Below are 12,186 nucleotides of genomic sequence, written 5' to 3'. Positions count from 1 at the left end.
GAATAGGGGCTTATATATGTTACCCCACCACAGACTTGACACAGTATATTTTATTAAAGAGTTATATTTAATAGGTATATGTACTGATAACCTGTAAATGAACTGTGGGATTTCCAAGTCCTGGATTCCGAGGGACCAGATAACTACCAAGCTTTGTGCCTCTGGGTCTGTGCGGAGCCCGGACATGAAAGCCTCAGGGATGCCAAGGTGTTAGAACAGGAGGGGCATTGCAGTTCTGCTTGAGTACCCACATCCTGGGCTAACACAGGGCTATCCGGCCACCATGTGCCAGAGCCCAGACTCTGTGGAGCCTGGGCAGCGAGTGGGCTCAGTATGCAAAGAGGAAGAGGTGTCACGTTGGTGGATGCCTCTTTACAGACTGAAAAAAGGTGCCCTCCCGGCTTTACAATACCGTCAAATCGGTGATTGGCTGGCAGGAGAATTCCCACGCTCTGATAGGCTGTAGAAGTTGGTGAATGAGACCCTGAAACCCATAAGGAGACTTGCAGCCAATCAGGAGCGCAGATTCCAAGCGCCAAACCAACAGCAGGAAATTCAGAGATGCTCTGTGCTGAATAGACACGAGCCGGCTTCAAGGATTTTGACTCAAGAATTTTGACTCATGTCCCATTTCTGAAGAACATAGCGGTCGTGTCTGGCATTGCACGCCGAAATCAGTTCCAGGACTTTCGTGAGTACCTACCGGTCATTGGAAAGGGCTCCTACAGAGGTCATTTTTGTGAATGTTATTTAAAGGATTGTGTGTATGTCTTTTTCTGAATGAAATTACAATTTATTTTACCTCCTTGCTTTGCTCAATCAATGATCCCGGTATAAAGAGGTGTTAAATAACCCGGTCTCCCGTGACAGTCCTCGTTGTAGATGGGATTCACATGATTCAGAAACAATTTCTTCCGCTGGGATCCATTTTAAAGGGTCAGATGTGTCAGAAATAGATCTCTGTGTGGTGCTTCATTTCTACTGAAAGGATCAACAAGGATCTATATACAAATAAAAGGATTTCATCTTCTACAAAAAGGGAAAAACACGTATAAACCTTTTACTACTGTAACAAGCCTGGTTCATATGAGACGAGGACGCAGAATGAGAAAAAAAGGTTGTTTCTAACACATAAGGCAAAATTCTTGTCTTCCCTGCCAGCGAACGTGTGATGGGGCTGTGGTGTGTGGCGAGCATGTCACTGGGAACCTGGCCTGAGACCTGTAATGTAGTATCATGAAGATGCCACGTGAGCAGCTGAAAGAGACACCGTGCAGCAGCAGGCCTGAAAACCTGGAAATTATTAGCTACAGAAAAAGATGGGCTCGTCCGGGATTTGAACCCGGGACCTCTCGCACCCAAAGCGAGAATCATACCCCTAGACCAACGAGCCAGCTGCAATTCCTGGTGTTAGTGTGGAAATAGAAATGTGTGTGATCTATGTATGACATTGAGTGCTCACTTTTCACTAACATGTAAGAATTAGAGTGTAAGCTTTCTGTAACAATATCACTGAATTGCTTTTGTCCCTGCTGAGTCTTTATTTACTCTCAGATTAAGATATTCTTTTCTATTGTATATTACTACTAGCTGAGAGACCCGGCGTTGCCCGGGATGTGAAGTGTGAATAAGTACGTGTAAATGTTGTATGTGAAAGTTGTAATGTCATGTGAATGTTATGTAATATTAGTTAAAATTGTGTTTGTAAAGCAACAGCAGTAGAAAGCACATGTATATGAGGGCAAATTTGCGAAGTGTATGTTAGTTGCGTGTTGTGTGGGTGAGTGTTGTGTGTGAGTGGTGGTGTGATTAGTGTTTGTGCAATAAATGAGACAGACGGTTAAATTGGCATTGTTAGCAAAATATATTTTATTTGAACGAACAGCTGAGTTCCAGTGGTAGGTGTTTTGTCAGCGGAGGGGGTGTGGTAGCAGGAGATGTGTGGCGTGCGGTGTCCTCCGGAGGAGGAGCGTGTGTGCCGGTGCCGATGGTGTTTGGCAGGAGATCTGTGGCGTTCGCTGGCCTTCGGAAGAGCTCCGTGCGGGCCGGTGCCGAAGTGAGTACCTAGCATAGTGTGTGTTTGTTTGTTGGGGGCGTTTGTTTGGTGGGAGATCTGTGGCATGCCGTGGTCTCCGGAGGAGGACCGTGCGTGCCGGTGCGGATGGTGTTTGGCGGGAGATCTGGCGTGCGGTCTCCTCCGGAGGAGGAGCGTGTGGGCCGGTGCCGATGGTGTTTGGCGGGAGATCTGTGGCGTGCGGGCCGGTCCGCGGCCCGTACAGTGTCTGAGGTAGCGGGAGGGAGATGTGTGGCGTGTGGTCCGGTGCCGATGGTGTTTCAGTGTAGGCCGCAGCCCGTAGAGGGTGTGCGGTTGCGGGAGGGAGATCTGTGGCGTGCGGGCTGGTCCGCGGCCCGTAGAGTGTCTGACATAGCGGGAGGGAGATGTGTGGCGTGTAGGCCGGTGGCGATGGTGTTGTAGTGTAGGCCGCGGCCCGTAGAGGGTCTGCAGTAGCGGGAGGGAGATGTGTGGCGTGGGGGGGGGGGGTCGACGGTGGTGTTTTGAAGAGGCAGTGTGCAGTGTTTGGTGTTGTGTGAATGTCTGTGTGTGCAGTGTTTGGTGTTATCGTGCGTTGTGTGTAGGTGATCGTGCTGATTCTGTACCTGATTCGGCAGTTGTGAGGTAGCAGACGGTGAGGGTTTTGAGAGCTGTGAAGCGTGGCATGCAAAGCGTTCCCAAAGCTCAGTGAGGGGTGGGACAGTGTGGAAGTGGTAGCTCAGTGAGGGGTGGGACAGTGTGGAAGTGGTAGCTCAGTGAGGGGTGGGACAGTGTGGAAGTGGTAGCTCAGTGAGGGGTGGGACAGTGTGAAAGTGGTAGCTCAGTGAGGGGTGGGACAGTGTGGAAGTGGTAGCTCAGTGAGGGGTGGGACAGTGTGGAAGTGGTAGCTCAGTGAGGGGTGGGACAGTGTGAAAGTGGTAGCTCAGTGAGGGGTGGGATAATGTGGAAGTATTAGCTCAGTGAGGGGTGGGATAGTGTGGAAGTATTAGCTCAGTGAGGGGTGGGACAGTGTGGAAGTGGTAGCTCAGTGAGGGGTGGGACAGTGTGGAAGTGGTAGCTCAGTGAGGGGTGGGACAGTGTGGAAGTATTAGCTCAGTGAGGGGTGGGATAGTGTGGAAGTGGTAGCTCAGTGAGGGGTGGGACAGTGTGGAAGTGGTAGCTCAGTGAGGGGTGGGATAGTGTGGAAGTATTAGCTCAGTGAGGGGTGGGACAGTGTGGAAGTGGTAGCTCAGTGAGGGGTGGGACAGTGTGGAAGTATTAGCTCAGTGAGGGGTGGGACAGTGTGGAAGTGGTAGCTCAGTGAGGGGTGGGACAGTGTGGAAGTATTAGCTCAGTGAGGGGTGGGACAGTGTGGAAGTGGTAGCTCAGTGAGGGGTGGGACAGTGTGGAAGTATTAGCTCAGTGAGGGGTGGGACAGTGTGAAAGTGGTAGCTCAGTGAGGGGTGGGATAATGTGGAAGTATTTGCTCAGTGAGGGGTGGGATAGTGTGGAAGTATTAGCTCAGTGAGGGGTGGGACAGTGTGGAAGTGGTAGCTCAGTGAGGGGTGGGACAGTGTGGAAGTGGTAGCTCAGTGAGGGGTGGGACAGTGTGGAAGTATTAGCTCAGTGAGGGGTGGGATAGTGTGGAAGTGGTAGCTCAGTGAGGGGTGGGACAGTGTGGAAGTGGTAGCTCAGTGAGGGGTGGGATAGTGTGGAAGTATTAGCTCAGTGAGGGGTGGGACAGTGTGGAAGTGGTAGCTCAGTGAGGGGTGGGACAGTGTGGAAGTATTAGCTCAGTGAGGGGTGGGACAGTGTGGAAGTGGTAGCTCAGTGAGGGGTGGGACAGTGTGGAAGTATTAGCTCAGTGAGGGGTGGGACAGTGTGGAAGTGGTAGCTCAGTGAGGGGTGGGACAGTGTGGAAGTGGTAGCTCAGTGAGGGGTGGGACAGTGTGGAAGTGGTAGCTCAGTGAGGGGTGGGACAGTGTGGAAGTGGTAGCTCAGTGAGGGGTGGGACAGTGTGAAAGTGGTAGCTCAGTGAGGGGTGGGACAGTGTGGAAGTGGTAGCTCAGTGAGGGGTGGGACAGTGTGAAAGTGGTAGCTCAGTGAGGGGTAGGATAATGTGGAAGTATTAGCTCAGTGAGGGGTGGGATAGTGTGGAAGTATTAGCTCAGTGAGGGGTGGGACAGTGTGGAAGTGGTAGCTCAGTGAGGGGTGGGACAGTGCGGAAGTATTAGCTCAGTGAGGGGTGGGATAGTGTGGAAGTGGTAGCTCAGTGAGGGGTGGGACAGTGTGGAAGTATTAGCTCAGTGAGGGGTGGGATAGTGTGGAAGTGGTAGCTCAGTGAGGGGTGGGACAGTGTGGAAGTGGTAGCTCAGTGAGGGGTGGGACAGTGTGGAAGTATTAGCTCAGTGAGGGGTGGGATAGTGTGGAAGTGGTAGCTCAGTGAGGGGTGGGACAGTGTGGAAGTGGTAGCTCAGTGAGGGGTGGGATAGTGTGGAAGTATTAGCTCAGTGAGGGGTGGGACAGTGTGGAAGTGGTAGCTCAGTGAGGGGTGGGACAGTGTGGAAGTATTAGCTCAGTGAGGGGTGGGACAGTGTGGAAGTGGTAGCTCAGTGAGGGGTGGGACAGTGTGGAAGTATTAGCTCAGTGAGGGGTGGGACAGTGTGGAAGTGGTAGCTCAGTGAGGGGTGGGACAGTGTGGAAGTGGTAGCTCAGTGAGGGGTGGGACAGTGTGGAAGTGGTAGCTCAGTGAGGGGTGGGACAGTGTGGAAGTGGTAGCTCAGTGAGGGGTGGGACAGTGTGAAAGTGGTAGCTCAGTGAGGGGTGGGACAGTGTGGAAGTGGTAGCTCAGTGAGGGGTGGGACAGTGTGAAAGTGGTAGCTCTGTGAGGGGTGGGATAATGTGGAAGTATTAGCTCAGTGAGGGGTGGGATAGTGTGGAAGTATTAGCTCAGTGAGGGGTGGGACAGTGTGGAAGTGGTAGCTCAGTGAGGGGTGGGACAGTGCGGAAGTATTAGCTCAGTGAGGGGTGGGATAGTGTGGAAGTGGTAGCTCAGTGAGGGGTGGGACAGTGTGGAAGTATTAGCTCAGTGAGGGGTGGGACAGTGTGGAAGTATTAGCTCAGTGAGGGGTGGGACAGTGTGGAAGTGGTAGCTCAGTGAGGGGTGGGACAGTGCGGAAGTATTAGCTCAGTGAGGGGTGGGATAGTGTGGAAGTATTAGCTCAGTGAGGGGTGGGACAGTGTGGAAGTGGTAGCTCAGTGAGGGGTGGGACAGTGTGGAAGTATTAGCTCAGTGAGGGGTGGGACAGTGTGGAAGTGGTAGCTCAGTGAGGGGTGGGACAGTGTGGAAGTATTAGCTCAGTGAGGGGTGGGACAGTGTGGAAGTGGTAGCTCAGTGAGGGGTGGGACAGTGTGGAAGTATTAGCTCAGTGAGGGGTGGGACAGTGTGGAAGTGGTAGCTCAGTGAGGGGTGGGACAGTGTGGAAGTGGTAGCTCAGTGAGGGTTGGGACAGTGTGGAAGTGGTAGCTCAGTGAGGGGTGGGACAGTGTGGAAGTATTAGCTCAGTGAGGGGTGGGACAGTGTGGAAGTGGTAGCTCAGTGAGGGGTGGGACAGTGTGGAAGTATTAGCTCAGTGAGGGGTGGGACAGTGTGGAAGTGGTAGCTCAGTGAGGGGTGGGACAGTGTGGAAGTATTAGCTCAGTGAGGGGTGGGACAGTGTGGCATTGGTGTTGGACGCAGGCCAATGAGAGTCAGTGAGGGGTGGGACAGTGTGGCATTGGTGTTGGACACAGGCCAATGAGAGTCAGTGAGGGGTGGGACAGTGTGGCATTGGTGTTGGACGCAGGCCAATGAGAGGTGTGCGGGGGCGGGCATGGCCTGAGCCGGAGTGACAGGCCAAAGGTGCTATGCGATTGGCCCTTGGGACGCAGACATACAGTGCTTTCACAAATATATAGTAGAAGATGGGGTGTGACTGCTGTAGCAGATACGTTCATTGTGTAGATTACTCGGTCTCCTATTTTGTGACAATTACAGAGCGTTACTTTTTATTCAGTGTTTCTTATTTGTTAGTCAGTATTAATAAACTGTTTGTATTATTTGGGATGGGAAGCTGTATTTCTATCAGTTTGATACAGGGGCTGTGAGGTGGGTGCAGGTACCGTGCACTATACAGCAGGGCGCTGTGAGGAGGGTGCAGGTACCGTGCACTATACAGCAGGGCGCTGTGAGGTGGGTGCAGGTACCGTGCACTATACAGCAGGGTGCTGTGAGGAGGGTGCAGGTACCGTGCACTATACAGCAGGGCGCTGTGAGGTGGGTGCAGGTACCGGGCACTATACAGCAGGGCGCTGTGAGGAGGGTGCAGGTACCGTGCACTATACAGCAGGGTGCTGTGAGGTGGGTGCTGGTACCGGGCACTATACAGCAGGGGCTGTGAGGTGGGTGCAGGTACCGGGCACTATACAGCAGGGTGCTGTGAGGTGGGTGCAGGTACCGGGCACTATACAGCAGGGGCTGTGAGGTGGGTGCAGGTACCAGGCACTATACAGCAGGGTGCTGTGAGGTGGGTGCAGGTACCGGGCACTATACAGCAGGGCGCTGTGAGGTGGGTGCAGGTACCGGCACTATACAGCAGGGTGCTGTGAGGTGGGTGCAGGTACCGGGCATTATACTGCAGGGTTCTGTGAGGTGGGTGCAGGTACCGGGCACTATACAGCAGGGCGCTGTGAGGTGGGTGCAGGTACCGGGCACTATACAGCAGGGGCGCTGTGGCTTAGTTGGTTAAAGCGCCTGTCTAGTAAACAGGAGATCCTGAGTTCAACTCTCAGCAGCGCCTGATATATGTTCTTTTATCAACAAGCAAAGTATTAATATACTGTAGTGTCCTCTGAGATGGAAATAAATGTGTGTGACCCAGAGCCCGCGCAGTGTGACATTAAATACTTCCCTTTACCTAATGTGTAAAAATTAGCTTGTAAGCTTTTTTAAGACTGTATCACTGGATTTTTTTTCTATGCATGTGATAGAGACAGAACTATAAAATATTGTATATTTAACCATTTTTATATTTTTCACCTTTATTATAGTCCTCGTTGTAGATGGGATTCACGTGATTCAGAAACTGTTTCTTCCGCTGGGATCCATTTTAACTGGCCAGATGTGTCAGAAACAGATCTCTGTCCGGTGCTTCATTTCTACTGAAAGGATCAACAAGGATCCATATACAAATAAAAGGAACTTTCTTCTTCTTCTATTATTTTCACAGGTGACTCAGCCCATCACCTGAGATCCATATTACGTACAGTGAGAAGGATTGAGGGTGGGCGCAGGGGTGAGTCTCACCCTACCTCAACCTCCTGCATAGGGTTCTAGAGTTACAGAACGGAAGGTACCAGGCTGGGGATACATCAGTCACCGGATTTCCCCCCCGACAGAGTCTGATATTAATCCTCAGATTATGTGAGGAAACGGAAACTATTCCAGTTCTGTGATTATGTGGATTTCATCTTCTACAAAAAGGAGAAAAAAACGTATAAACCTTTTACTATTGTAACAAGCCTGGTTCATATGAGACGAGGACGCAGAATGAGAAAAAAAGGTTGTTTCTAACAAATAAGGAAGAAGTGGATACAAATTGCACACTCCATATCTGTGTGTAAAGAATGACATTAATGAGGATGGGGATAAAATAAGATTTTGTGCTGAATTAAAGATATTAGTGTTGCTCGGGAATTCTAAGAAACCAGAAAATACTGAGATATTTTTAATGGATAATTACATTTTTAGTTTCTCAATTAAAAAAAAATGTTTATATATTTTTATTCTACTGCTGTTTGGAAAACTATATTTTTGGTTTTTCCATCAGGCACAAAAACATACACATTTTCTCCAGTTTCCCCTCTGGTGCATCCAACAAAAATGATTGTAAAAGAGGATCATTCAGAAGAAGTTACCAAATGGGAAAATCTTCCAATATGAACATACTACAACTGCTCAGCCGTTACTCTCCCCAGACTGCTCAGCCATTACTCTCCCCACACTGCTCAGCTGTTACTCTCCCCACACTGCTGAGCCGTTACTCTCCCCACACTGCTCAGCCGTTACTCTCCCCACACTGCTCAGCCGTTACTCTCCCCACACTGCTCAGCCGTTACTCTCCCCACACTGCTCAGCCGTTACTCTCCCCACACTGCTCAGCCGTTACTCTCCCCACACTGCTCAGCCGTTACTCTCCCCACACTGCTCAGCCGTTACTCTCCCCACACTGCTCAGCCGTTACTCTCCCCACACTGCTCAGCCGTTACTCTCCCCACACTGCTCAGCCGTTACTCTCCCCACACTGCTCAGCCGTTACTCTCCCCACACTGCTCAGCCGTTACTCTCCCCATACTGCTCAGCCGTTACTCTCCCCACACTGCTCAGCCGTTACTCTCCCCACACTGCTCAGCCGTTACTCTCCCCACACTGCTCAGCCGTTACTCTCCCCACACTGCTCAGCCGTTACTCTCCCCACACTGCTCAGCCGTTACTCTCCCCACACTGCTCAGCCGTTACTCTCCCCACACTGCTCAGCCGTTACTCTCCCCACACTGCTCAGCCTTTACTCTCCCCACACTGCTCAGCTGTTACTCTCTACATACTGCTCAGTCGTTACTCTCCCCAGACTGCTCAGTCGTTACTTTCTCCAGACAGATCACTCGTTACTCTCCCCAGACTGCTCAGCCCTTACTCACCCCAGACTGCTCAGCCGTTACTCACCCCAGACTGCTCAGCCGTTACTCTCCCCAGACTGCTCAGCCATTACTCTCCCCAGACTGCTCAGCCATTACTCTCCCCAGACTGCTCAGCCATTACTCTCCCCAGACTGCTCAGCCATTACTCTCCCCACACTGCTCAGCCTTTACTCTCCCCACACTGCTCAGCTGTTACTCTCTACATACTGCTCAGTCGTTACTCTCCCCAGACTGCTCAGCTGTTACTCTCTACATACTGCTCAGTCATTACTCTCCCCAGACTGCTCAGTCGTTACTTTCTCCAGACAGATCAGTCGTTACTCTCCCCAGACTGCTCAGCCGTTACTCTCCCCAGACAGATCACTCGTTACTCTCCCCAGACTGCTCAGCCCTTACTCACCCCAGACTGCTCAGCCGTTACTCACCCCAGACTGCTCAGCCATTACTCTCCCCAGACTGCTCAGCCATTACTCTCCCCAGACTGCTCAGATGTTAACGACAAGGGAACTGAGATTCCGTGTGCTAGGGGAGGGGTGCGCAAACTTTTCAGTCTGCGCCCTCCGGCCTGCTCTCCTCGACTGCTCCCCCCCCCCCCCCCCTCTCTGCTCCGACATCAAATGACGACGCAGGGTAAAGCGCCTATTTAGTCAACAGGAGATCCTGAGTTCAACTCTCAGCAGCGCCTGGTAGATGTTCTTTTATCAACAAGCAAAGTATTAATATACTGTAGAGTCCTCTGAGATGGAAATAAATGTCTGCGTAAAAATTAGATTGTTAGCCTTTTAAAGACTGTATCACTGGATTCTTTTTCTATGCATGTGGTAAAGACAGAACTATAAAAAATTGTATATTTAACCATTTTTATATTTTTCACCTTTTTTATAGTCCTCGTTGTAGATGGGATTCACGTGATTCAGAAACTATTTCTTCCGCTGGGATCCATTTTAACTGGCCAGACGTGTCAGAAACAGATCTCTGACACCTCTATTAGAGATCTTTATTGTGTTATTGCAGCTCTGAGCATTATGCCTCCTCCCTCGTGTACACGTCTCATGTCCATGGTATCAGGTCACCGTTGCCCTTGCTCACACCGGTGAGAAAAACTCAACATACTAAGTCTCAGAAAGTTAAACTTTGACCCTTTTTGGGAGACATTGCAGTCAGTGATTTTTCCCGGGATATACCTGGTGTTCCTGCAGCCGCTGGGCGCAGGTCTGTGCTGCGCTATCATCCTCCCCTCACAGAAGCAGCAGCCTGTGCTGGGAATATAATATGATGCGGCCTCTGTCCTGCTGCTGATGTGGCTTCCAACTACACATCTGGAATATGGTTCTGTCAGCTGGCTCGTTGGTCTAGGGGTATGATTCTCGCTTAGGGTGCGAGAGGTCCCGGGTTCAAATCCCGGACGAGCCCCTCTACTTTAATAGCTGTATGAAGACTGTTAAATACTTTTACATTTACATTTGATCAAGTTTTATCATTCCCAATTAAGCGATTACTATACAGAGACAAATTTCCTTAGCCAATTCCAATCTGGCTTTCACCCCTTAGGCTGCGGCCCCAGTGTTGGCTGCTGCACGGCACAGCTTAAAACCGCGATCTGCGGTCTGTAGGGCGCGATGGGAGGGGATCACAGCTGCACGCACCGGCAGGCGCACGTGCAGCACCTACACCAGGGCCGTCGCCTAAGGCATGGGACATAGTGGACTTGAAGCTCGCTGAAGCGCGCTCCTGCTCTGTCTCGCCTGCTGAAAATTTAGCTTTTTCCTGTCCTTGCAGGCGAGGCAGTGAGCGCGATCAGGGGGCAGGGCGGAGGCGGAGCGGAGGCGTGCAAGAAGGCGGAGCAGGAAGCGGGGCTAGTCCCCCGCTCCCATTAGATGGGAGCGGTCCCCATTAGATGGGAGCGGTCACGTGACTGCTCCTCCGCTTCCCCAAGCGGCAAATTTCAAACCTGCCTGTCTCGGCAAAGTTTCTCAGCCTCCGCACGCATCAGCACGCATGCAGAGGGGGAAACTATAGCCGCGCTGATGACAGATGCAGGGGCTTTATGCATCTGCTCAGCGCGGCTCAGCTACCCTTAAACTCACTATGTCCCAGGCCTAAGGCTGTGTCTATGCTGATCACGCATGCGCACATAAGCGTGGGTAGGCGCAATGCGTGCAAAGACCAAAAAAATTGTCTTTGTCGAGCGATGGGCCGGTCATATGCGCAGTTCAGCCAATGTGGGCAAAACACTCATGTGATGTCACGGGCACGCCCTCACCACGCCCCATATCGCGGAACAAGGCACTATCTGCCCTTCTATTGGCTGCCCGCCGACCATATGATCGCGTCGCGGCAAGGAAAGACAAAATTCTTGTCTTCCCTGCCAGCGAACGTGTGATGAGGGCTGTGGCGTGTGGCGAGCAGTGGCGGTCACTGGGAACCTGGCCTGAGACCTGTAATGTAGTATCATGAAGATGCCACGTGAGCAGCTGAAAGAGACACCGCGCAGCAGCAGCTCTGAAACCCTGGAAATTATTAGCTACAGAAAAAGACGGGCTCGTCCGGGATTTGAACCCGGGACCTCTCGCACCCAAAGCGAGAATCATACCCCTAGACCAACGAGCCACCTGCAATTCTGCTTGCGAGTATGGAAATAGAAATGTGTGTGATCTATGTATGTTTATATATATATATTTATTCAGTGTTTCTTATTGTTATTCTGTAATAATAAACTGTTTGTATTATTTGGGATGGGAAACTGTATTTCTATCAGTATGATACAGGGGCTGTGAGGTGGGTGCAGGTACCGGGCACTATACAGCAGGGTGCTGTGAGGTGAGTGCAGGTACCGGGCACTATACAGCAGGGTGCTGTGGCTTAGCTGGTTAACCCGCCTGTCTAGTAAACAGGAGATCCTGAGTTCAACTCTCAGCAGCGCCTGATAAATGTTCTTTTATCAACAAGCAAAGTATTAATATACTGTAGTGTCCCCTGAAATGGAAATAAATGTGTGTGACCCAGTGCCAGCACAGTGTGACATTGAGTACTTCCCTTTAGCTAAAGTATATAAAATTAGATCATAAGCTTTACTAATATATACTAATACTAGTATAATATATAATATAATATATAATATAATATATATATATATAATATACTAATACTAATATAAACTAATGTTTATATATATATATTTATTCAGTGTTTCTTATTGTTATTCTGTATTAATAAACTGTTTGTATTATTTGGGAATGGGAAGCTGTATTTCTATCAGTATGATACAGGGGCTGTGAGGTGGGTGCAGGTACCGGCACTATACAGCAGGGTGCTGTGAGGTGGGTGCAGGTACCGGCACTATACAGCAGGGTGCTGTGAGGTGGGTGCAGGTACCGGCACTATACAGCAGGGCGCTGTGAGGTGGGTGCAGGTACTGG

The 12,186-nt window shown here is 50.7% G+C and overlaps 4 non-coding genes across 4 annotated transcripts; 2 read left to right on the top strand and 2 right to left on the bottom strand.

Annotated features, from left to right (window-relative positions):
* Window positions 1–1,321: 1,321 nt before the first annotated feature.
* Window positions 1,322–1,393, bottom strand: TRNAP-UGG (transfer RNA proline (anticodon UGG)). The gene has a single exon. It is a non-coding gene; the product is annotated as a tRNA-Pro (tRNA).
* A 5,403-nt stretch (window positions 1,394–6,796) lies between these two features.
* Window positions 6,797–6,870, top strand: TRNAT-AGU (transfer RNA threonine (anticodon AGU)). The gene has a single exon. It is a non-coding gene; the product is annotated as a tRNA-Thr (tRNA).
* A 3,238-nt stretch (window positions 6,871–10,108) lies between these two features.
* Window positions 10,109–10,180, top strand: TRNAP-AGG (transfer RNA proline (anticodon AGG)). Its single transcript has one exon. It is a non-coding gene; the product is annotated as a tRNA-Pro (tRNA).
* Window positions 10,181–11,305: 1,125 nt separating this feature from the next.
* TRNAP-UGG (transfer RNA proline (anticodon UGG)) lies at window positions 11,306–11,377 on the bottom strand. The gene has a single exon. It is a non-coding gene; the product is annotated as a tRNA-Pro (tRNA).
* Window positions 11,378–12,186: the final 809 nt, after the last annotated feature.

This window comes from Ascaphus truei, unplaced genomic scaffold (assembly GCF_040206685.1).
Source record: "Ascaphus truei isolate aAscTru1 unplaced genomic scaffold, aAscTru1.hap1 HAP1_SCAFFOLD_526, whole genome shotgun sequence".
Classification (NCBI taxonomy): domain Eukaryota; kingdom Metazoa; phylum Chordata; class Amphibia; order Anura; family Ascaphidae; genus Ascaphus; species Ascaphus truei.
This window is presented reverse-complemented; position numbering and strand designations above follow the sequence as displayed.